The sequence below is a fragment of the Anastrepha ludens genome, chromosome 6, assembly GCF_028408465.1.
Source record: "Anastrepha ludens isolate Willacy chromosome 6, idAnaLude1.1, whole genome shotgun sequence".
In the NCBI taxonomy this organism is placed as follows: Eukaryota; Metazoa; Arthropoda; class Insecta; order Diptera; family Tephritidae; genus Anastrepha; species Anastrepha ludens.
Window position 1 is genome coordinate 115,038,400 of NC_071502.1, and position 26,642 is coordinate 115,065,041.

At 36.9% G+C, this 26,642-nt stretch overlaps 1 protein-coding gene across 1 annotated transcript in view; it reads right to left on the reverse strand.

The window, feature by feature from the left end:
• The window catches only part of LOC128868682 (uncharacterized), a 184,010-nt gene that overhangs the window by 138,321 nt on the left and 19,047 nt on the right, over positions 1 to 26,642 (reverse strand). The window contains exon 2 of the mRNA XM_054111043.1: positions 25,923 to 26,510. The gene's annotated coding sequence lies outside the window, so the exon portion shown is untranslated. The remainder of the gene's footprint in view (positions 1 to 25,922; positions 26,511 to 26,642) is intronic.

Below are 26,642 nucleotides of genomic sequence, written 5' to 3' on the forward strand. Positions count from 1 at the left end.
TCTGTTGGCGGTAGTTGTTTCTTACATTAATCTACTACTTTTACTTACTTTATCGCCAACGTATGCACCAATTACAAGAAATAGTTCGAGTGCATAACAGCAGTTCGAACACAATTCATCAAGAATTCGTACTACTTCCTGGTTTTCATACCTTAAAAATGTATAGTTTTACATTCCATTTCATTATATTTCAAAATTGAATTCCACTTAAGTTTATATCCATAATAGGAGTTTTAACATATATATATATATATATAATATCCTTTTTGGGTATTTGGCCGAACGCCTCCACCTATTTGTGGTGTGCGCCTTGATGTTGTTCCTCAAATGGTAGGACCTACAGTTTCAAGCCGACTCCGAAAGGCAGATATTTTTTATGAGGAGCTTTTTCATGGCAAAAATACACTCGGAGGTTCGCCATTGCCTGCCGAGGGGCGACCGCTATTAGAAAAAACGTTTTCTTAATTTTTTGATCTTTCACCAAGATTCGAACCGACGTCTTTTAACATTCGCACATAATTACTTGCATCGAAAATGTGGCAGCTCTCATCAAGCTGTGTTTTTTTTCCCAAAGCCTACATAAATCAACACAATCTCATTCCATTCGGGAATTGTTTCAACAACACCACTGACGGACGCCTGCCCAATGCCAAGTTTAAAATTCTCAGTCAAATCTATGTGAACTCAATTGAGAATTCTGTGGTTCCAAACAACAACCGTCTGAGTTGACTCAAGGAAAAATCGAGTAAGCTAAGCTATCAAGTTTTACTAACAAAACCTATTTCTAGAAGATTTACGTTCCCCTATCCCCATAACTATGATTTTTTAAGAGCTCTTATTAAAAAAGAAATTGGCTTCGAAAAATATGTAGGCATATAGAGAAGCTTTTTTCTCTTCAGCGATTATTTCTTGACACCATAAAAATTATCATCGAATCATAAGTTGTACAGCTTGTTTCAAACTATCTTCTTATTCCTCCTATTAGCATAATTCCGAATATATTATATATTCATACACACACACTCTCGCTCTATTTTCTCTTCGATTTCCAATTCTAACTAGAAGTAAAGTTATCGCCGTAGGAACTCGTTTCAACTATGTTATTCCAAAAATGCTCGACATTTTTTATTCAATTTATGTACTTAGGCACAAATGTGTACGTGTGTCTACAAATCCTTAGACACACCATGCACGTAGATATTTTTGCTTATTCACCCATTGCAGGTGCAAAGTTTCGATGAACGATTGTATCAGTGAAATTAAATTCATGTCAACAACTGAAACTTTAGCACTTTCACTTGTAAAACTAAAATGGAAATTGATTTTAGTTTCTCATGTCCGTATATAACTTAATATTTGAAAAGTGCAAATATGAGTGTGTGTCGAGTTGATGGAAATGTTCAAGGAGAATAAGAGAAAAATATTGTTGTTACTGACATACGAGGGGTGTTCAAAAAGTATCGCTAATTTTGAATTTTCTCAGGTTACGTTTATTCGAATTTTGATTTTTTTGAGGCGATATTGTGATACTCATGCCTCTCACTCATGCCGACGAGTTCGGCCATTTTGAATGTTCAGTTAATTGTTGACAGCTGCTTTGCTTGCACGTGTTTCGGCTCGTTTTCGATTTTTAAATAATATAAAAAAAAAAAAAAAAAGGATCAAAGAACCTGTATCAAATTTTGTGTGAAAAACGTAATTAAGTGCGCGGATGCATTCCGAATGTTGACTGTGTCATACGGAGATGCTACTTTGGACCAAATCAACGTTTATCGGTGGTACAAAATGTTCTAAGAAGGCTGGGAAGATGTTAACAACGAAAAGTGTACCGGCGTGCCGGACGCCCGAGCACTTCAACAACAGACGAAAAAATTGATCAAGTGAAGCAAATGGTATTGGCCAATCGTCGAATCACCGTTAGAGAAGTTGCTGAGGACTTAGACATATCGAGTGGCTCGTGCCATTCGATTTTTTTTCAATGATTTGGGCATGAGACGGGTAGCCGCAGAATTCGTACCAAAACTGCTCAATTTCGACCAAAAGCAGCATCGCACGAACATTGCTAATGAGATGTTGGACTCCAAATTTGCTCCAGAGGGTCATAACTGGTAACAAATCGTGGGTTTATGGTTATGACGTGGAAACCAAAGCTCAATCGTCTCAATGGAAGCTGCCGCACGAAGCAAGACCGAAAAAAGCGCGCCAAGTTCGGTCGAATGTAAAGGTTTTGCTTACCGTTTTCTTCGATTGCAGGGGCGTTGTGCATTATGAGTTCTTGCCACAGGGTAAAACGGTCAATAAGGAATATTACCTGCAAGTTATATGCAATTCGCCAGAAACGCCCGGATTTGTGGAAGAACAAAAATTGGCTCTTGCATCACAATAACGACCCTGGCCTTGTGCGCGATTTTTTGGCCACAGCCACCGTATTCCCCAGATCTGGCCCCTGTGATTTTTTCTCGTTCCCGAAACTGACGACGATACGCTACGATTGACGAGATAAGGAAGAGCATCGAAGGCATCGAAGGAGGAGCTGAACAAGGTAAAAAAAAAATGATTTTTTGAAGTGCTTCGAAGATTGGAAAAAACGTTGGCACAAGTGCAAAATATCTCATGGGGATGACTTTGAAGGGTACAAAATAGATATTAATGAATAAATAAATAATTTTTGAACAAATACAAAATTCGCGATACTTTTTGAGCACACCTCGTATGCTTTAAAGAGATCGCACAAAAGTAGGCATCTGACTCAGGAGTTGCTTCAACTTGGTGCAAAAAAAAAAAAAGAATAACTAAGCATACTTTGAAGTGGTGCAGCTCAGAGCTGTATTTCGGGAAAATGAAAGTGAAAGAGAGGGAGTATTTGTGTTGTTACAGTTACATAAGGTAACACCTTAATTTCGACTCTTAAATTCTTTTTCTGCACTCTAGGCAAAGAAAGTATCTAACAGGACATGCTTGAACAAGGTTTGGAAGCCTACACACCGTTTTTTATATCAAACTCCGTCTATATCAAAAAACGCGTTTAGATGTTGTTTTAAAATTACAATAAATATGTAAAAAATTTGATTCTTTCAAGTTTCGCTATTTTTATTCAAATTAACATACATTGCAAAAACAAAAAATCGGCTATTGATGCCATTTATCTTTCAATGAAAGCAAATTTCGGCAATGAATAGTTTTAAGTCCTGTCTAAATTTGTTCCCATTTTTTTAATTTTTTTTGTTTTTCGTTATTCAACAAGCTTGGTTTTTATGTGCCCCAGCGAAACATTGATGTGACTTCAACAAAGTGAAAAGCGATGTGTGTGCCACATTTTTTTTAGTACTTTCAGAAATATGCAGCCAAAACGAACAATTCGCTAACCGCCACTTAACCACAGAAATGTGGCCACTGAAAACACTCGTTTTTATGTGGATTTTAATACTATTTTAGTTTTTTATTCCATTACTTTGCGGATTGCAGCGAAAGTCAGAAACTCACGAAATAATTGGGGTAACCAAAAAAAGAGATGAGGAGAAATAGTAAAAAATTGAGAAAAGCGAAGGGAAACCAGAAAAAGTAATGCGCAGGTATATATCATTTGCGTGGGCATATAAATGAACACGAATGCCAAGGGCAAGTGGGGAATATGTACGTTTTCATTTATTTAGTACTTTTATACAGTGCGTTTAATAAGTGAAATACAGGGTCTTATTGATTGAAACCTATTAAAGTTTGCTTCAAAGAAGCTAAAGTAAGACCAGATGAGGCAGTTTCGATGGAACTTCGCGAAATCGTATCCAAAACTACCGATATCCGCAATGGAATGTAACTTCAGAGAAAAGTGGCTGCCTTATTCCCCCTTGAGTAGGTTAACTGCTTTTTAGTTGCTTTTGTTTGCCGAAAGTAAACAGTTCACCCAATGTGATGAAAGACCGGAAGCAATGCTACAATGAACCCAAAAAAACCAACAATAAGTGCTAATATCACTAAACTATTCTTCAGAGATGTGTACGTATGTGTGTATGTGTGTACGTAGAGTATGTGGATGTGTGATTTGTAGCAAATGTATTCTTAGTGAGAAATTCAACGAAATGCAATGTGTGCGTATGCGATGTGATTGGATTGTTCGAGGGTGACAAAAATACAAATTTACTTAGAGACAGAAAAAACGGAGACAGTCTGGAAGCTGGAATATACATAACTCCTATATTCTGTGAAGGAACTGAGCTTCCTTTATGGTTTTGAATACACTGAACGCTTTAAATAGGAGCGGTTATCTGCTTACTGTAACAAATATTGCTCCACCGTCAAAGCTGCAGAAAGTGTTGATATTCTTCCTAACAAAGTTCTTCGAAAGCATTCTTCTAGCAGCTGATCTGAGAAGTATCAGTTGAATATGAAAGAGATTTCAAAGCAGTTCACAGCAGCAGAAGAGTTGACTGTAAGATAGAGAAAAATTTCGCATTAGTTTCTAAGGAAATAGTGATCGTTCATTTGACACATGAACAACGAAGAGGTTATTGCTGGAACTGTGGCTAATTTAGAGGCTAAAGATGAGTCCTTCTACCAAAGTGGTATTGAAATGTTAGAGCGACGCTCGAATATATGCGTTCTTCTTGATGGAAATCACGTTGATCAAATACAAAAGAGCGTGTTTTCTTTGTTAGACCCGGGACTTTTCAGCCAATGTGTTGGGATCCAGAGACCGAGGTAAAATATTTGACTATTTATTTGCATTTAATTTTAATAATCTGTTTACGAAAATATAGGATGGTACTTCCAATTTTTAAAGTTTTGAATTTTCAGAATACTCTCTCGTGTGCAGTTTTATAGCACCTGGCATTTTTGCAATAAAGTGCAAATGTAAAGTGGCTCAAAAATCGTATTGATTTTTGAACATTTTTTTGCTGGCGACGGTCTCTTGCATTTTTTTCAGGTAATGAATGTTCGATATTGTTTTACAAATGCTAGATTTTCATTAGGCACGAGCAGTGTTAAATACAGGGTGGCTGATGAAAGCCGCTACCAAAAAAAAATTGAATAACTTTTTTTCTTTTTAAGTTATCTGTTCCATTTTTGTTTTAATTTGCAGATTGATCTTTAAAATTTATTAAAATGGATAACTGGGACACGCAAACAAGAATTTGGATAGTCCGCCGCTATCACGCACTGGAGTCCGTAGTTTTGGTACAGAGAGAGTACAGGCGGATGTTTGACGGCGATCACCCGAGCAGATGGACCATAATGAGGCTGGTGAATAATTTTGCTGAGCAAGGAACAGTCGCAAGAAGGCCTTATCATCGAAACCCACCAGTTCGGACGGAGGAAACGATCGCTGCTGTTGCTGCAGCTATACAAAGCAATCCAAGGGTTTCAACAAGAAGCTTATCTGCTCAACTTGGTGTCAGCCGACAGTCTTTGCAAACAATAATGCACAAAGATTTAGACTTATTTCCCTACAAAATTCAAATGGTTAACAAACTGAATCCAGCAGACTTGCCGATTCGCTTGGAATTTTGCCAGAAGATCCTGCAAATGGTGGAAGAAGACCAAAACATGTTAAACTGCCTTTTCATGTCTGATGAGGCCCGTTTCGATTTAAACGGCAATGTGAACAAACAAAATTGCCGAATATGGAGTACTTCTAACCCACAGATACTCCACGAGACGGAATTGCATCCTCTTCGCGTGACAGTGTGGTGTGCGGTTTCTTCACGCTGTATTGTCGGGCCTTATTTTTTTGAAGAAAATGGTCACACCGTTACGGTTACTGGAGACCGTTATTTGAAAATGCTGAAAGAATTTTTCTATCCAGAACTACGCCGAAAGAGAATTCCTTTCAACTCTGTGTGGTTTCAACAAGATGGGGCAACGTCTCACATAGCCCAGACTGTTATGACAGAGTTGCGACGAAAATTTCCCAATAAACTGATTTCAAGAAACTCCGAATTTCGTTGGTCCCCCAGGTCGCCTGATCTTACTGCACCTGACTTTTTCTTGTGGGGTTTATGTAAACAAGAAGTTTATAAAACAAAGCCAACAAATTTGGATGAACTAAAACAATCCATTCGGGCAACAATTGCGGCTATTCCTGTCGCAACTCTCAAAGCAGCAATGAACAACTTTTTACTAAGATGCCGCACTTGTGTCAACGAGCATGGGGGGCATTTAAATTCAATTATTTTTAAAACTAGTTAAGCTACATTTAATAAAATTTAATGACCTTCAACTTGAAAAAAAAATAAATGAATTCCATACACTAAAAAAAAAGTTATTTGAGTTTCTTTATGTAGCAAAATTCATCAGCCACCCTGTATAAATAAAATGCGCTTGATACAACTGAGAAGGTGGATTGGAGGACTGGACGTACGTGGAGGAGGTGGATTGGACGTACACTTCGCAAAGACGCAAATGCAGTTCGTCGTCAAGCACTGGATTGGAATCCACAAGGTGTTTGCAAGGTTTGCCGTCTAAAAATGTCAAAAATATTTGAAGGAGAACAGTCCCCAAAGAAGTTCAAACATCAGGAAAAACTTGGAACGAAATCAAGCTTCTTGCAAAAAGTAGAACCAGATGGAGGTGTTTATCTGAGGCCCTATGCTCCAATGGGAGATACAGGAACCGCTGATGATGACTGTTATTGCTTGTACACAAGTGTCAAATATGATTTACGTATGACGCCCTTTGAAAATATTATAAATCGTCTAGGGTGATTAATTTTGTGCCGCCTTTGCATATTTTTTCGGTTTTTACAAACTTTGTTTTCGAGGGAGATTTTAAAGATTAGTTGATGTCCAATAAAAGACTATGACGTCTTTTTTTCTTGTTCACTCCTATCGGGAGCACTGAGCCTTGCGTTGGTTTCGGTAATCTATTTTGATTTCTGACAGGGTAGGTGATTACCTGCCGCTACCAGTCCTAAGTAGTGGGAATGCCCACCCGTCGTTGCTTAGAAACAACGCCTTCTTACTGCTTGGAGCGCCATCTCTGTTTCATTTTTTTCTGGCAGAAGGACCCTCACAGATGATTTTGGTGTGTCTGCGCTATTACCGATTGCCCGCTTCCTTTTGCTGGCGACACTGATTCAATGTCTAACTGTGTGCTTTTCTTTGTTTTTAGCGTGTTTTAGCAGCCGCAGTGCATGTAATGCGCTAACTTTTTTGCGGGAGTAAGGATTGTGGTCGTTGGGGTTGTGGAAATTTTTTTTTTAATATTTTTATTTTTTTTATTTTTTTTTATTTTATAAACTAGGAAAGTAGGTAAGTTTGGAAAAGTGCGAGGACCGTGATTTGCGTGGGATTCGAACCCAAAACCTCTGGAATAGCAGGCTAGTGCACTTACGTTAGACTACCGTTGCCACCTACAGAGTCTACAATAACTATTTTCTACCACACCAATTTTTTTCATGTGATATCTGAGTTTTGAATGTCCTGCTAGTAGTTCAGTGTAGAGTTTTTTGTTTTTTCTGTTAAGATTTAGGATTGCATCTACCTTTATACGCTCTGGATCAATGAGCCTTTTCGATTGCCGTATGCTCGTTTTGTTTCTCCAGTACTCGATTAAGTTTCGTTGTTCCCGCTCACGTAAAAAGGCACACTTTGGAAGCTGTTGTTTACCCCGCAGAAAGGTTCAGAACCAATGAAGGGAGTATTTGGATTTTTTTTTCGTTAAAGTGTTCACAATTTCATTCCCTTCGTGTCCCTCAAGTTTTTATACCCACATTATAGTAACAAAGTTTCTTGACGCTACAGTTTTGAGAATTTTCAGACATTCCCAGACCAACCTTGATTCAAACTAGAAACTGTCTAGCGATTTTCGAGCTGCTTGTCTGAGCTGATTGTCTGAGAGAATGTTTATATTTATTATACTACGAAAACACTTCCTGACATATAGTTATAAGGCGTGAACCTCCGCCTGAAAATGGAAGTCGTTTTTCCCATTGTAATTGCTTTCTTGAAATGCATTACATTTTGGACCCATCTGTAAACCACACCTGCGCGTTCTGTTTTAAGCAACATTTCTTTGTTTCTCTATGCGGAGCGCTCATTGATGACCACCTTGAAATTCTTGGAGAATTCTAATTTTCTTTCCATCTTATCACAGACCGTCAGGCACAGAGAGTTCAGGATTGGACTCAGAATTCTTACATACCCTGTAAGATTGCGTTCTTTAAGATGAAATAGATTAGGAAGCCTTTGGACTGCTCTGGCTGCCAACCGTTTGACTACAAGGTGGAGTGGATTGAGTCCAGTGGCCATTTTTTAAGCCGTTGTGGAGCAATTTCGCATTGCAGGCTTTCGTTTAGCTTTAATAAATATGCTAACCTTCAGGTAGAGATACCTGTATTAGCTGGTGCAACATCAACATATTCAAAAGCGACATTCCAATAGCCAGTTTTTTTCTCTCGTCAAATTACGGAGTAAAACAGTTGATGTGAAATATTCTGAATTCCAAAACTATTTCAGACTATTTTAGAGAACATACACGTCTTGTTTTTTTAGACTTTATATTCCAAGAAGCTGTTTAAAATAATACCATTTTCAATAAAAGGCGTCATGGACTTCGAAGTATTTCATGGTAGAACACCATCACTGAATTTCTCATTACTAAATAAAAAACTTAACAAAGAAAACAGCAAAACAACATCTGTTGCGGTAGTTAGTTGCTAGTGGCTAAAAATGCTTTTAAACAAATTACTTAGCTGAGTGAAGTCATATCTCCTGGGCGCCACATTGGCCATCGAGTGAACTCATTTCAGGAGCAGCTTGTCTGCCCAAAACTAATGAAGGGAAAGTACTAAATAATGTTCAAGTGAAAAGTATAGAATAAAATTGTCTAAAAAACAGCTGCGAACTCATAACTTTCTACATATATACAAATATATGCATTCACATACATAACTTTGCTGATGAATTTTCTATGTGAAGCATTCAACAGAATTTGTGCAATTTCAACTTTTGTTTCTTTGTGTAAATTTGTCATTGCTTTAATAATTTAGGTAGCAGCTAAGTTAGATGTCATTTTGCAGTCGCCCAAAAGCGTCCCCAGAGCAACATTTACTTACTTTTTTCATTTGTCAGCTGGCTGGTAAATTCATGCTCAGTGTCACTTTTATTTAATATGGATGCAATTGTGCATATACTCGTATTTTGTGTATGTGTGTGTGAGTGTGTGCAGTTCTCCCTTAAGCCAGCCCCCATCTTGTGTGGCAGACTGCGCGTATGACCGCCAAAGCGCCAGTTTATTGTGTCTGTCGTTGTTGGCGTTGGTGTTGCCTACTGGCTGTTCCCTCATGGCTGCTGCATTCAAGGTCAATGTTACTTAGTATGCACGTAAGCACATATATGATTCATATACACATACATATAAGTGAGTACATACATCTTTACTATTACTCAAACACACACGCACACACACTCGTATTTTAACATTTTCAGTGCATCGTAAATATGTATGCGTTTTTGTATGTATCACTGTTAGCACGGCCTAAGGGCAAAATGGCGCTTTGTTTGTTTCAAAAAACAAAAACGAATATGAAAAAGGCACAAAAAAAGACGAGCAAAAATACATGAAATATATAAAGAAATTCTACGCTAAAGTAAACAAAGCTCGCCCGAGCTCGCTTATAGATTTCACACTCCAGTTGAGCAAGCAGCCTGCGGGCACGTACAAGTAAGTACCGTTTTTCGTCGCCGTGACGACAGTGCAAGCAGTCAGTGGTAGTAGCCGGGGCAGTGTGGTACTACATTGCGTATACGTAACACTTTGCAATTGAGATTTTTGTTATACGTTTCGCACGAACGGAAATGTTCGCTAGATACCAAAAAAATGGGCTCCAAATGATCAAACCATCAAGCTGACAAGATTTAGCTTATCTTATTTGTTTTCTCTGAATCAGTAAGTTTACTTTTTCAATTACTGGCTGGACCCAAAATTTTAAAATTTTTCCGCTTAAAAATATGAGACCTAAATTCTTAACATCCTTACAAAAATTTTTTTCAGTTTTGGGATATTGAAATTTTTTACCAAAAAAAAGGATAAAATTTAGGTTTTAAGCTAATTTGGAACTGGCAAAAGTCATTTAGGGGGCATGATTATGAAATTAACTCAGAAATAATGATAAGAAAATAGGCAGATATACAAATAGTTAAAAAAACTTTGGGTAACAGAAAAATACATTGGACTGCAAGAGAGTCAATATAACTTAAAAGATCATTTCCTTTCCAATATCGTCATTCTAAGCTTCCAAGGACCTTTCAGATTCCCAAATGAAGAATATAATTTCTTGGTTGGCACTTTTCCAACAATAATAGGATCTGGAAAACATTTCATAAAGATGCTTGCCACAGATTCAGCCTAGGGTCATGTCCTTCAGACATACTTGGCATTTTCCCCCTATATATGAACGAATCAGAATTAAGTTGAAAGTAGAGGAATTTAGACAAAACGAGCTACATGATTTGGCTAAGTTGACAGACCAATCGCCCAATTTGCGAAAAAATGACACGAATAACTCCCACCACAGGCATAAGTGGTGTCTACTCCTAACAGTAACTAGTTCTGAATATCTACATGTGTTGGTCTTTAATAATATCGCTGCTTCTCTGAATCAGTGGGTTGGCAAGAAACATACCTCAACGACTTGAAAATATTTCATCTTCATTAAGTTGAGCTGAAGTTTTTCTGCTTGCGAATTGTATGGTCTATCAGCAGGAGACTGAAACTAGTGCACTCAGTTGAGCCTCCCAATGATTCATCTAAAAAACTTATTTTCAGCAATTTACGTTAGAGAATTTGTTAAAATTTTCAGCCGAAATCTTGAAACGTCGAAGTATCGGCTCACTTCAAGACTCGGTTACGTTCAGTCGTTTGTGAAAGAGGCCAATGTCCAATGCAGAGGTCCAAGATAAAGATTTTAAAACATTTGAAGTGCCTTTATGCGATTAGGGGGGTGGATTTTATATCACTTTACAGCCAGCGCACGCTATGTGGCTAGTTTAGAGTGATGTCAAGGTGTCTAACTCATTACAACAAAATATTTAGAATTAATAATTCGAAGTCCACCGTGAAAATGAAATATTAAGTTAACGAAAAAAATTCTAATAAGGATCCGGCAAATATCGAATCAAATTTTTGCTAAGAAAAAGTTTCTCATGAAATTCCCCTACCGTTAGAAGTCAGCATAAAATTGTAGGTCTCTTCATTTGTTCGAAGAAATCGGGTAGTGAAAACATAATTTAACTGAAGGTCGGCTAAAAACATTTTCAGAGAGCAATAATGACGATACCTGGATAATAACCGTGTTTTATATATCCTGTGATTACTTTTAAATTCCAAGAACTTTAATTTAATTTTAGTTTATTTAATCAATCGCGTCTACTTGTAACACGTTTTAGCGCAAGAAATCGACTGCCTCACTTCTGTCTTCCACATCGCCTCTCGAAAACCTTTTGTCCATTTCGCCCATTCGCTCGTTCGCTCGTTCGCTCATTCCTACATTTGCGCTTTTTATTCATTTGTATGTTTGTTATTTTTCACTCATATTCATTTTTTGTTTTTAAAAATGTATTTTTCCTTCTTTTCCCCATCTCGGTTTCACTTAGTTACTCATACGCCATGCTGCACCACACAATTGGAGGGTGAAGCTACATTTCACGTTTTCTACATATATGCATAATACCTCCTCGGCGAATTTGCAAATGCCACGGTTCTGAATGGCTCTTAATTGCTGTTGGTTACAAACACACAAACAAATTTAAAATTTTTGGAAAGTACCAGAAAGTTTAAAATTAAAAAAAAGTTTATCCACATTTCATGAAGCCTATTAATGCTTGCTGCGAAAACTAAGTTTAAACTGTAAATTTAAGAGGAAATGAAGAAATTTCGATAGAATTTTGTGATGTTTTCCCAAACTGTCAAAATCGGCCTTGAAATGCAACTTCAGACAGAAGCAGCTGCCTTATTCACCCTTGAGTAAGTTAACTGCTTTTAAGTTGCTTTTGTTGGCCGAGAGTAATCAGTTAACCCAATGTGATGAAAGACCGGAAGCAATGCTACAATGAACCCAGAAAAACCAACAATAAGTGCCAATACCAATAAACTATTATTCATCAGAGATATTCACGTAGGCGTGATGTGTGTGCATAGAGTATGCGAATGTGTGCTTTGAAGGAAAGATATTCTTAGCGAAAAATTCAACGAAACGCAATGTGTGCGTGAGGTGTGAGTACATATGTCTGAGAGAGAGGCTGGAGGCTGGAATATACATAACTCCTAAATTTTGTGAACGAACTGAGCTTCCTTTATGGTTTTGAATACACTGAACCCTTTTGACGCGAGCGCCTATATGATTAGTGGGTAAAATATTGCTCCAAAGACAAAGACGCAGAAAGTTTTGATATTCTTCCTAACAAAGTTCATCCACCGTATAGTCCGGATCTCGCACCAAGTGATTACCACCTATTTCTGTCCATGGCGAACAGCTTGGTAGTCGGAAGTTGTCCACAAGAGAGTCCTGTGAAAATTGGCTCTCCGAGTTTTTTGACAATAGGGAAGCGAGCTTCTATAAGAGGGGCATTATGAAGTTGGCATCTCGTTGGGAACTCGTCATCGAACAAAACGGCACATATTTGACTTCAATCGCATTATTATAACCAATTTTATGAATAATTGAAAATTCAATAAAAATACCGCAAGACTTTTTTGACAACCTTATATTAATCTGTGTTTGACTCCAGTTTTTATAAAAGCATTGAGCGTAAAAGCTGTCTACTGAACTCACTTTTATTGAATTTAAGATATACCTATAGCACAGGACAAATCACGTGGTACCCATCGCCCGAAACTAACAGCTACAGTTAATATTAACCTACGGATTTATTTGAGAAAATATTTGCATTTGGAACGGATTTAATTTTTCGTTGCTCAGAGTGGTATTTTACATACTTACATTTTACCGAACATTTCAGGTAAGAAATCGTTTATTTCTAGAATATTAGTGACATTTAAAGCAATTAGAATTGCGAAACAAAAATAAATTAACAAAATCAAAACGCGTCATCCGCTGCTAAAGCAAACAAGTGCATGACGTTTCGCAGACTTCAAATGTACCCAAGAGGTTAATATCCCAAAATATCTACAACTCCAAGAATTGCTCATTTAAAGTAGTAAACAGGGCAACCCAAAAATTTTCAACTTGTTTGCCTTAATCGCTATCGAAGAAACGCTCAGCCAGAAATTGTGTGTGCTAAATTTGCTACTAAATAGCCTATGTACATGCATATATCTGAGCAATTTTTAGCAATTTTTGCTATAAGGGCAGTTTTGGCAAATAAAAGCAATTTTTAGAGCAATTTTCCAAGAACTAAGTCGCTCATGCGTGGACTTTGAGCTTTGCACTCTGATTCTGCTTGGTTTAAAAATGAGTTTGTGAAGGCACCTACATGAGTTACTTATTTTAGGGCCAGTGAGCCAGAGATTTCACCACCCCTGCAACTCAATAATACCTGCGGGGCTACATAGCTAGAAGCAGATAACTTCAAGGCCAAACAGTTGGAGATAAATACAACTCATTTTTACGTTGTTGAAATCAGTATGTAGAATCAAAAAATGTTAAAATAGCCAAAGAACTATTTTGCGCCGAGTACTTTACACAGATTTCTATTGTTATTTATTTAATTTAATTTTGGATTTCTAGCCCCTAGCAACTCAAACATAAGTTCTATAGGCAGTAGAAAAGTAGAAAGATTATTTTGTAATAAAGCGAATTGCTAAACAAATTTCAGCACAAGTTATTAATATGTAAATTGGAGCAAGTATTGGTTATTAATTTTTTTTATTGGGTCAATTTTGAACATGCTCTTCTTTTTTTCTTGGTTCCTCTCTTCAAGTTCAGAACTGTTGAGCAAGTACTTGATAAATGAACAAGTTTTGACTAAACGCTGCTAGATTACAAGGTTTGACCATCCGCTATGCTTCTGCTGCCACGTCATTGAGTGCTCGGTAACAGAATTATGTCCGCTCATTTCACACGTTTTCACGTACTTTTCCAATCAACAGCTATTCAGACGGCAACGAGGCAACGTGAGTTACATTTCGTATATCACCAACATAATCTCAGTTTTTTCTTAAACGAATCTTTGTCATGTCCTATGTGAAACCAATCAGGCATTTATTCAAATTGAGAGAGCCAGACTGAATTGGCCAAAATTTTGAAATCTTTTCACTATGACTTCGAGCGGGTATCGAGCTACTCGCACTGCTCAATGTCTGGCTATCAGCAGCTTAAGCTTGTACCCTGTCACAAAGTACTTTGACTGGGATATTTCCAGTGTATGATACTTTCAGGCGTATCTTCGTACTTTCTCTTCGCTATTGGGCACTTCTTCAATGGTGCATTGACCCGCCTTCCAGAAGAGCTCGCTGCTTGCTAGTCTCTCAGTTTCCTTATTCCTGCTTGTGCAAGACTGCATAAGAGTTGAAGGTGATTGCGTATCGCCATCAAGGAGTTTAATACCTATATGTGCTCTACGGCTATTGAAGATTCCGCTCGAAAAATAATAGAGCCTTAGTGTAGCCTGGCTATCATTTAAAATTATGATGACTTCATTACTGTAGTTCCTCTGAAAATCAGTCTCTGCGCACAGGTTGCTGTTGTACGTCTGCTTTGAGAGTCTAATTGATTGAGCAGCTTTCTTTGTCATACAAATTACACTGTGCGACAGCGATTTTATACTTTTATGGAGACCTAGTACAACTTGTAGGTATAGTAAAACTAAGAGAAATGATATAGGAGAAATTTCCAATACACCCCCAAAATCTCATTTTATGGCCATAAAACCGTTTTTCAGTAGGTTGATGTGAAGAATCACTCCTAACTTCGCCAATTTCCATCCGATTTCGAATTTGTTTTTTTAGTTCGAAAGAACAAAAACAGTGTGTTGACAATTTTTCTGAAATGACAACTGACGAGACTGTAGGCGGAAGTATTTGGAATTTTTTTATTTTTTCTCTATTTTTCAACTTTGACATAACTTTTACGATATTATCCGATATTGAGGATTTTTTTTAGTACACTACTGTTATAGTAAATTTAATTTTGCGTCGAATGAGCTATATTTGACTGTAATTGAATTAAAATTAATAGAGTTGTGTGAGTTTTAAGATTTTATTTTTTTTTTTGTACTAATTTGGTATGTAGGCATCGAAGCATGAAAATGATAACAAATGTTATTATTATAAACACATAATATTTATTGGAGTATTGTGCAGTGCAGCATTGTACGGTATGGTACGGTGCGGTACGGTGCAGTACACAACGGAACTGGTTCCAAACTTAAAAATGCATTGGAAACGGCCCTTTAGAGTTTAGTATGGTACGGTACATTTGTCATTCTCTTCATCAGTTTTGAATACTTCTCTGTAAGAAATTCGATCATCATCATTCATCTGAAGTCGTAATCAACTAAATTCCATTGTTTAAATCGAGAAGCGAGCGTTTCAGATTGTCTTCCCGATAGAAGTAAATCACGAGAAAGATCCTGAAAATCTGAATTTGATACAATGTGTCGTTCTGAAGACTTAGAACCTGACGGAAAGTACTCTTCATCATCAGGTTTATTGTTATCAGTTTGATTATCATCAGCAATGAGTTGAGCTTCCTTCAGTACCTGCAGTTGAGTCAATCATATCGTCCAAGACTACGGGGTTCTTAACAGTTGCAACATCAGCATACTTTATGTGCTTTCGAGCTTTATAATGATGACCGTTTACGTCCGTTTTATAAAAATAATAATCATCTGGTTTATGATAAGGCTGATGATGCCACATCATCGGAGAATATTGAGAAATTCGACTTTTCTGGCAACGTTTTGATTTATATCTCTTGAATTTCCATGAAACAAACAATAAAACTTTGACATTTTGTTAATCAATGTACAGTGTGAACTTTGGTACACTTGGGAGCTTTTCCATATTTCTATTGAAAAAAATGTGCTATAATATGTCAGATATTTTCGTTAGTTCTAACCAGTTCTGTTGTATGCAGTACAGTGTACTCTTATGTATACATATATACTCCAATAAATATTACGTATCTATAATAACGCATCAAAACACGTCCTTATTCCCATTTAGCGTAAGTTATTCCTAAATTAGTAAAAAAAAAAATAATAAAATCTTAAAACTCACACAACTCTATTAATTTTAATTCAATTACAGTCAAATATAGCTCATTCGACGCAAAATTAAATTTACTATAACAGTAGTGTACTAAAAAAAATCCTCAATATCGGATAATATCGTAAAAGTTATGTCAAAGTTGAAAAATAGAGAAAAAATAAAAAAATTCCAAATACTTCCGCCTACAGTCTCGTCAGTTGTCATTTCAGAAAAATTGTCAACACACTGTTTTTGTTCTTTCGAACTAAAAAAACAAATTCGAAATCGGATGGAAATTGGCGAAGTTAGGAGTGATTCTTCACATCAACCTACTGAAAAACGGTTTTATGGCCATAAAATGAGATTTTGGGGGTGTATTGGAAATTTCTCCTATACCATTTTGTTTAGTTTTTCTATAGCCATAAGTTGTGCTAGGTCTACATAAAAGTATATTTAATTTTTTTTTTGTCACACAATGTTATTTGTCTTATTTTAAGTTTAAAAAAATGTCAGTATCATAAAAATTGTTGGAAGAAGACTCAAATTCAGTCGCTGTCATACTTTTAAGAAATTATAAATTTCTCTTATTTCCTGCATTTGTGCAAGTTGTTCACTGCTAACGCGCATTTGGCGTACGGCCAACGTGTTAAATTTTTGTTCAGTTTATTTATTCTTGGGGGAAAACACATTTTTTGCATTTATGTAAATTTTTCTATTTTTTAACTCAACACAAAATATCAAATAAATAAATAAACTATGATGGGCATAAAATAAAGTAGCACAAGCAAAGAAAAAAGGAGAATGAAATAAAGCAAAATAGCAAAATTGAATGAAACACAATGCGAAGTACATAACTAAGTACGGAGCGACCACAGCAACTCGAATTGAATCAGAATCAGCGCCGTTAGTGGCCTTTTGCTTTTTGTGGCAGTTTACTGTTCAAAATTTTAATTTACTTGTTTAAAATAAATTTCAGTTTGGAGTGGCTTAAGATGTTTAGATCAAAAGTTTGATTTTTGTGGGAGTTACTTATACTACACAGGTACATACATATATAATGGGTGACCAAATGAGGGCGAAAGGAATGAAAGGTAGTGAGAAATCAAATTGCTTCTTGCCATATTTTTAAGCTAGGCATTGCACAATGATGCCATTATTTATGAGATCAGATCTCAAGTAAATGACTTCTTCACTTGCGTCTACAGCACTCTTTGAGTCTATTTTTATTAATTCTATCCAACATTTGTGAAATTGTGCATGCACCGACCTGGTCTGAAATGGCTGCTTTGTTGTAATAAATAATACAGAAATTGATTTAGTTCAGTTTCTGTGAAAGTTATCGTGAAGTGTTTTCTGTTCGGCACTAACAAAGCCGCTTTGGAATATCATTCAAATGCCCAATTTTCTTTTCAGCAAATCGAATGCAGCGTGAAATAGAATGGAAGCGAATTTTTAACGGCTGGTAGTTGCCCCAAGTAATTAGGCGATATTTCGCATTACGCTTAAGGGGACAGATAGGATTTAAAAGGTAAGAGATGGACAGGTGGGATAAGTAGTCATTATTGGTCAGCAAACTTACCAGTTTTTGTCATGAATTTTGGTAGCTTGTCTAAGGAAAAAGAATGTAACTTGTCCATTTTCACTGCATCCGACCCAGAAATATACCCTATGATCAGAAAGTACCGGAAATGTTTAAATAAAACGAAACAAAGTTAAATTCCAGGCAAACTTATTTTATCTCCTTCAAAATATGACCCGTCTGCACATGCACTCCTGGTAGGCCGATGAAGGAAAGGCCTTCTGCTTCCTCGCCGCATTCTCTTTGATCTCCTCTATCGACTAAAATATCCTTCCCCGAAGTGGTAACTTCAACTTGGGAAACAAAAAAAGTCGCACGGGGTCATATCAGGTGAATGCGGTGTTTGTACGTTGGTATTTACTTGGTGTTTGGTCAAATAATCCAGCACAATTTGGGGTTGGTGCGATGACGCGTTATCATCACGCAAAATCCAAGAATTGTCCGCACACCTTTCCAGCCGTTTGCGAGGTACAGCATCTCTCAAAAGCTTCAGAACGGATAAATAATATTCTTTACTGACTGTCTGGCCCGATGGAAGGTGCTCATGGTGCACTACGCCAACAGTCAACATCACCTTCCGATACGATCTTCATAGTCCAAACAAGATTCCTATGGTAATCATCAGACAGTGCCACGTAATTAGTCCTATCAGGGCTTGTAGCTCACTCCTCTTCTATCTAAAAAGAAAACTTGGTACCATACTGTCATGTTTTTTCAGGAAACACTTGGTTGTCTTGCAGGTGTCCGTACTTCACTAACGGTTCTCATGAGATTTGGTACTGGTCAGTTTGATACACCCGACTGTTCTCGGTATATTTGTTTTTCAACTTGGCTCCTGTCCAATTGAACACTACAGGGAAGTACATTTTGCCAACTCAGCAGACAATTCGTAACCTCGAACAGCCTGACACCTATGTAAGTTCAAGCTCATGCTGTCTTGCAACAGAGTACCATTTTGGAAGAGGTGCGAGCGGTTTCTAAGACCTCAGAGCAGCCTGACTGTTACTAAAGACCCTGATTTTGATTTTTGATTCCTTGGCTCCTTCCCCAACTACCACCATGGAATTTTTAATAATAGATTTGCAAAGTGGCTGCCCTATGCCCTCCATAGCCTCACGAATTCCATCTTGAATCGACTCTGGGCTGTTGGCGTAGACCTTCTCTTTCACGTGGCCCCAAAGAAAAAGGTCACAAGGTGTTAAATCACAACATCTCGGTGGCCAGTTGATAACACGGTCCGGCAACTTTCCCCGTAAAAGATCAATGGCTTCGTTACTTGTGTGGCACGTAGCGCCGTCTTTTTGAAAATAAACGTTGTTCAGATCAATACCATCCAATTCCGGCCATAAAAAATTGGTAATCATTTTTCGATAGTGCAATCCTATTCAAAATAACACCTGTTATTGGAAAACCCTTTATTTCATCTGCGTGACAAGGTAATGTCCTAGGAGACAAAGAAATATTTTCAATAATAATGCCAAGCAAAATTTGCTTCAACATTTTTTCTTCTTCTTCATTTTCTTCCTCTGCTTGGGAAACCTATTTCGTGAATAATTCTGGAGAATTCTTTTTCTTTTCAGTAAACAAATTATCGCTCTGAAAGTAATCTATGAAAACTATATTAGTATAGATCAAAAAGTTCACGCAACAAGCGTTAGGTTTTGGTTGCCACATCTGTGATTAGCATTTCTACCAAAATTTTGAGTAAATCTACCTCTGGACGTGCTTTCGATTTGTTACAGTTCTAAAATTATTTCCAGGGCTTAGTACGACGCAACATTCATCAAACTCATCATTACTGGAGGCGAGATATGGGTTCATGAGTACGAAACGCAATGCAGATATCAGGCGAATGAGTGGAGGGCTCCGAATTAACGAGGTCCACTGGTTTCACGAGGTTGACTGGTTGACTGGTTTCAGTCAAAAACGGAAGTGGAGCTCAGGTTTTTGTGCATTGCATATGTGGTATTGTACACCACAAATTTTTCTACGAAGCTCGAACAGTTAATAAGGACTAGCATTAGTTGGAAGTTATGAAACCTTTACGTGAAGCAATTCCCCAAGAAAAGAAAGAACTTGTAGGAAAATAACTCGTGGATTTTGCACCATGAAAACGCACTGTCCCATAGTGCCATCACTATTTGTAAATTTTTTAGCAGCAACGAAACGAATATCTTACAACAGCTGCATGGCTTCATGCAATTTTTTTCTGTTAGGTCCAGTCAAAAAACCACTACGGGGAACGCGTTTTAACAGCCGAAAAGAAGTAATGGAAAAATCGAAGACGACTCTAATTACTATTATGAAAATAGAGTGCGAGCAACGTTTCGAGGTCTCGATCACACGCTAGCATAAGTGCGTTGCTGTTGATGGGCGAGTACTTTGAACCTGATGATATCACTTTTGAGGAATAAATTTGTATTTTGAATTTTCTGAATATATTCTGAGAACTTTTTAATCAAGAGGGTAATTCGTTTTGGTTACTATTTGGTTATACGGTCTGCGCTTAAACAAGCCACAGCAATCATTTGTATTACCCACAAAAAGATTTCTCCCGACCTGTACCCAAACCATCCAGATCTTTGGTGAATTTAACAGCTCTCTTAAAGACGCTTTGATTCAACTGCTCTGGCTCTAGAAGAAAGTGGTCGCTAGAACCATGAGACGCATTTTTCAAAGCATACGGCACTTGCACAGAACACAGCAGAGTATATGTATCTTTCGCGTCTCTGTAGCTTCTACCGAAATCATTATGAGCGATAGGCAGCCACACATTTTGCGACGGCATCATACATATGTGTGTACAAACTTGCCTTGTACCTCAGTTGCAGTAAAATATTTATTCGTCCAGATTTTACTTTTTAAAATAATAAATTATTTAAAAAAAATACAATAGTATATCTTCTCAATATTTTTACGCAAGTACACCTGAAAAAAGTGATTTTCTTTTCTTGCACACCGGAGCTTTCACTGCTAGAAACTTTTTCTATTACGACAAAATTAGCCATAAAAAGCAAAAAAAAAAAAAAGAACAAAAAAAAAATCAAACGTGTACAGCCACAAATGCACTTAAGTCTTATAAAATGTGGTTTGACAACGAAAAAGTATAAAAACAGTTCAGCAATGAAGAATTTAGTATAAAAGAAAAGAGAGCTCAGTTAGGAGTAGATAAGGAAGAGTTAAGAGGCGCGAAAAAGTTGTTAAGTACAGTTTACAGCCTTGCTTGCATACACAAGTCATTTGATGTTTTCTGAAACAACGGGATTTGTTGTATGTTTTATGCTTATATATGTGCAACTTTTTGTTGATAAAGTAGACAAAACAAAATTTATGGCGACTCTCGTAAAATTCTTTATTGAACATTTTATTTAACTTTTTGTGCTATTTTAAATTGTTCTCTACATGAAGAGGCTTGATTGTAAATAAATAAGTCATTTATTGAGCGACAACTGCACCGGAATGGGGATTTTGCAATATGGAATTGAGGTTTGGGCCACTGCTGCAAAAAGTATTCTAAATCAGTATACTACAACGAGTCCAGTCTAAAAGATTTAGTACCATGACCGATGCACCTTGGGACATATCTATCACAGATATTCAGTGCGGCCCCGATATTGATACTATTTGAAGAGCCAATACAAAGCGCAAGCAGAAGACTCTTAAGCAGACTATTGACGCACACAAATTTTATGATGAAAAGGCTACTAAATAGAGTGAAAGCCACCCAAAACCGACTTAATCATCAAACACTATTGGATCTTGCAAAATCTATAAAACAAATGGGCTGAAAAGTCCCGGCCTTAACACATAAATGGCACTAGTTTTATTGCATTCATCTCTTTTTAAGTGAGTTCTAAGCTTAAAAGGACAGCTGTTACAATTTCTTAATATTCTATTCATTAGTTCGTGAGTTGTTGTGCTAAGAGTGACGTTAGTTTTGTTATTTTCAAAGCAGTGGCTCAAAAAGAATTTCGTGTTTGATGGGGAAAAATACCATTCAAGCGAAGCAATGACTTGAAAAGTGTTATGCAGACTCCGCTCCGACAGGAACAACAATAAAACGATGGTTTGCTGACATCAAGCGGGGTCGTAGAGACACCGATGATGCACAACGCGATGAATGCTCAAATGAGGCGGTAACACCAGAAAACATCAAAAAAATCCACAAATTCGTTTCGAATGACCGAAACGTGAAGTTGCGTGAGTTAGCTGACATCGTAAAGATATCAAAAGTACGTGCATGAAGATCTGGCTATGAGAAAACTCTGTTCAAAGTAGGCGTTGCGAAATAATGGCAAAACTACATAAATTGAACTTCAACTTGCTCCCATTGTCATCATATTCTGCAGATTTTACTCCCAGTGTTTACTGACTCTCGCAGACCTAAAAAATGCTCGCCGGTAAGAAATTCCGCTCGCAAGAAAAGGTTGTCGCTGAAACTGAACCCTTTTCTGAGACAAAAGGTAAATCGTTGATATTTCTTCTAAATGAGGTTGGAGGAATTGGCTATTCAATATCGGCCTTCATTCCATCTTTTTGTAAATTAAATTAAATAATAATAATATGAAAAATATTAACCACTGCGCCTCTCAGTGGCTACTTTGGGTATAAAATGTGGTTCAAGCTATAACCTATCTTTCATTTGTCATTACAAGTGTAATCAATATTGATTCAACCTTTCTGCAGGTTAGTTTGAAAGAAGATCCTGTCCTTCAAAATCACTAACAGCTACCTCTGTATGCTACGCCCGTGTAGATGCATAGGCAAACGCATTTAAACAGGTATATTTTCCCATTTCTTCTAATTGAAAATACGAAAAGCCGGCTATCCATTTGCTATTAATCCTTTTTCCAAGAAATCATCAAAATTTGAACAAAAACAAAAAAAAAATACCCACTTACTACCTTGTTAGCCAATTTAACAGTATTAAATCGTACACTGAATAGGCAGCTACAAATTCTGAGTAATTGTTATATGTGTACATTTATTGGAAGTGGGTGGGAATTAAGCGTTTGAAGTAGTGGCGTTGTGTCGATTTGCAAATGAAAGTCATTCACTATGCATAGAATAACCGCAACCGCTACCGTAGTAACACCAACACACACACACATACATCTGGTTGAAAATGCCTCAGCAAAATCAACTATTAATTATAGCAACAAATGCAAGCGACAACAAAACCAATATAGCGTGCACGTACAAAGAAATAATCAATAATGCGTAAGTATTGCAACAATTACAACAGCTATAACAGCAGGGTGGCAGCAATGTATGACAGTCGGTATTGTGCTGGGTAGTGATTTAATTAACAAACAAAAGGTCAACTGATGAATAGAGATTTGAATATTTATTTAGGTATGTATGGATAGGTATTAATGAGCTTTGTGACTATTTGCTCAACAGCCAGGTATGTATTGTTCGCAAATTGCCATGCCAGTCACCCGGTCACTCAGTCACTCAGTTACTCAGTCACTCAGTCGCTCAGTCACTCAGTCTACCAGTCAGACGCTCTGTCATTTAAAGTGAAAGTTCAACATGATTTTACAATTCATAAATTGGCTATCGTGTGGTGCCGTGCCAAGGGAGCGGACAGCTTTGTAGCAGCCTGCTGTGCTGTGCCGGAGCACATACTCACAAAATAGTGTAAGTGTGTAGATAAGCTTATAAGTATGTGCAGCTTGTTTGTACATTTTTGATTGCTTTTCATGCTTTTACATGCATTTGCAGTCGTTTGTGCTGCGCCTCAGTTGTTTTGGTTATTTTAGTGACTACAACGTTGGTGATACGTTGCGTATGAATGACTTTTTATGGTGAAATATCTAGAGCACATTTCGTACGGCACTCATACGCCATGGTGACGGTATACATTTAGGCTTTATTATTTAATTGAAATTTTAGTTTTCGATGGTCCCACAGAAAGCACCCACAGCCCTGCATACGCATATCTAAGTAAGTAAAATTTAATAATTTGCTGCATTTCAGAAAAATTACACAACATTAAAGTAAAATTGTTTCGTGTATATCACTTGCTCACACAGCTGATGTTACTTTTGAATGTTTTTACACTATTATAATGTTGTTGAAAAAGATATTGAAAAATCTAAGAGATACACACAATGAGGTTAAAATATTTAGAATTTGTTTTTTTTTTTTTTAAGGCAAATGAAAAGGCAAATTCGAAATGTATTTGATAAGAATGAAAGAATTTATTTAAAAATAGCGAAACTTTTTAAAAAGTTACTGATCTGAAATTCACATTAAAGGAAAATAACTTGCATACGAGTTAACTACTTATATAAAAGTAGGTTGAAAAAATAGTAAATTATCTACATTATTTTGGGGAAAAATAGATCCATTATTTATGCGTAAAACTTTTGCGTAAATGGTTTAAAATTGTTTTATGGGCGATCTTTAGCTCCTGAGCGATGATACGACTACTCGCATGCTAGTCAACTACGATTATTGCTGTAATTTTATCAACATTTTCGACGACGGGCCTGCCTGTGTGAGGTGCATATTTCACACCAAAAATGACTGAACGGAATCAACGAAACCAAAATTGCATGTAATTAGCTGTTACAGTATCGGCACCATAAACACCGTTCATAATTATAGGAGCCTGTCTTGCGTTTCCGCCTTTATCAAAGAAATACCGAATTTTACCTTTGTTGCCATCCATTGTTAACACCCTTTAACTCACAACTAAATGGCACAAACAAAAAACAGCAAACGAACTTTTTTAGGGGAAATGACAACCTTGACAACTTTAGATTGTTTGACCGACACTTTACAAGATATCGAGCACTACCGCCATCTGCCGAGAAATATTTGAGGGCTTTTGAATTTGAAACAAATTAATGCTGCACTTTTGTCTGTAACTGCACACTCTTTTCGTTCGAGCAGGCCCCAAATAAAATTTTTTGGAAAATATTTTTGTGGAAAATATGAATCCTTTTAAATCTTAATATTTTTATAGTTTTTGGAAATAAGGATCAAGATGACTCACATAGGTAAGAAATATTGCAATAAAGTATTCTACAAAAAAAATCAACAATAAATTTTATTATAAAATTTATAGAAATATTTGGTTAAAATGTTCCATGAAAATAAAGACGATTTTAATTGTAAACGTAGTTGTATAGGAGCTTTTTTTTAATAGTTCAGAACAACTTGAGACCAAACTTCAATGAACTCTAATAAAATTATGAGGATTAGGAACAGAATGGCTAGTAGCATTGCGACCACTGTAACCTGCTCCCGTTACGGTGGAAGTTTTGTCACTTAAGTGAGTATTGTGTGTATTCATATTCATCTTTTTCTTGCTACCACCTGCTGGACGAGGCGAGTGCTGTGGTCTATGGATATAAAGAGGAATTCAAACGGTCCACCACGGCAGCACCCCAGATACTCCCTAAGGCGGCCCGCTATTAGGAAGGCGCCGTTGAAATACAGCCGGTCTGGTAAACCCTCTGCCTGCAAACCAACCAATGGGCACCGTGTCGCATACCACTATGGATTAGGGGGTGGACAAGGAGAGGAAATAATGGGATAACAGGGGTTTAGGAATAAGAAGGGATCTTCGTCGGTACGGTGATCTTCGCATGGTGATTGGATGACCACCAATTTCGCCGTAAAGCGGATGGATGGCTAGCCAATCCACATATGGAGCTTCCCTCTTAGTTCGTGTTGAGTTGGTCCCCATGATATGGGGCTCAAACCATCTTCGCAGCCAGGAGACCAACATAATTAATTAAAATAATATTAAATATTTTATAATATTAAGATTTAAATAAGTTTGCATTTAAAATAATTGGAATTGTTGAAATAATTGAAGACAATTTTTTTTTGTATTTTATTAAGGCAAATTTTCATAAAAGCCCATTAGCGGAAGATTAAAGGACCAAAAAAAATCGAGAAAATTTTTCGAAACTTTCCCAATTTTGCTTGAAAAATGTTATCACAATATTTGGTTATCTAACCTATGACAGTTGATAATGATAATATGCAAAGATTTTTAAAAAATTGTCAAAAAATATGAACATGGCAGACCACTCTCTTGCTACGCAACTAACAGTCAGAAAGCTGGCCCTTGGCAGAAGTTAAATTCAAAGCTCAAATTAATAAAACAAGGAAAGCGTTGTGTGTAGTTTCAAACGCGCAAAAAAGTAGAATTAATAAAAGCAGCTGTCAAAATGCTTACCTTGTCAAGGTTTAAGTTTTGTTCGAACTGCGTGACTTTTTCACCAACAAATCTGGGCGCCAAGCTCTTTGTAAATTGGTTTTCAGTTTATTTCCTTGGAATCGTACGACCTTTCAACGAAGGACACACTGCTATTGTTTCTGAAAGTATGCGTGCTGCTGCTGCCGCTTAGGGTTGCCTTTTTGCAGTCGATTTTACAAAGCATTGCCTTAGCCTGTTTTTAATTAAGATTATGTTCTGTTTAGACACCTTTTTAAGATAAGATTGTTCTTCCGCCCCCTCTTCAGCTGTTGCTGTTGACATGAAAGTACTTAGGTACATATGTTTATAAGTATGTTGGCGTCTACGGGTGCGTAGGTGCTGTGACTTGCCCGCGGCTGGCCTTTGCCTTTAAGTTGCACACTGATTTAATTAACTTTTATTTTACTTGGTTTTTGTTTTTCGCTACACATCCACTTATTTGTTGATCCTGTTTGCCTTGTTTGCATGTTTATCATCTTTATTTATATTTTGTTTGCATTTTGTTAATTTGTTTGTGTTGCTGACACTTTTCAAGCTGTTATCACATTTTAAGCTTACTAAAAAATGCTGAAAGATAGCAATTTTTTTTAATGTTTTTGCCATTTCGAAATTTTGAAATATTTAATGTATTCTCCGTGTTTGTTAGAACTTCTTTGACTTATATGAGACTATTAATATGCAACACTTTCGTGCTGAACT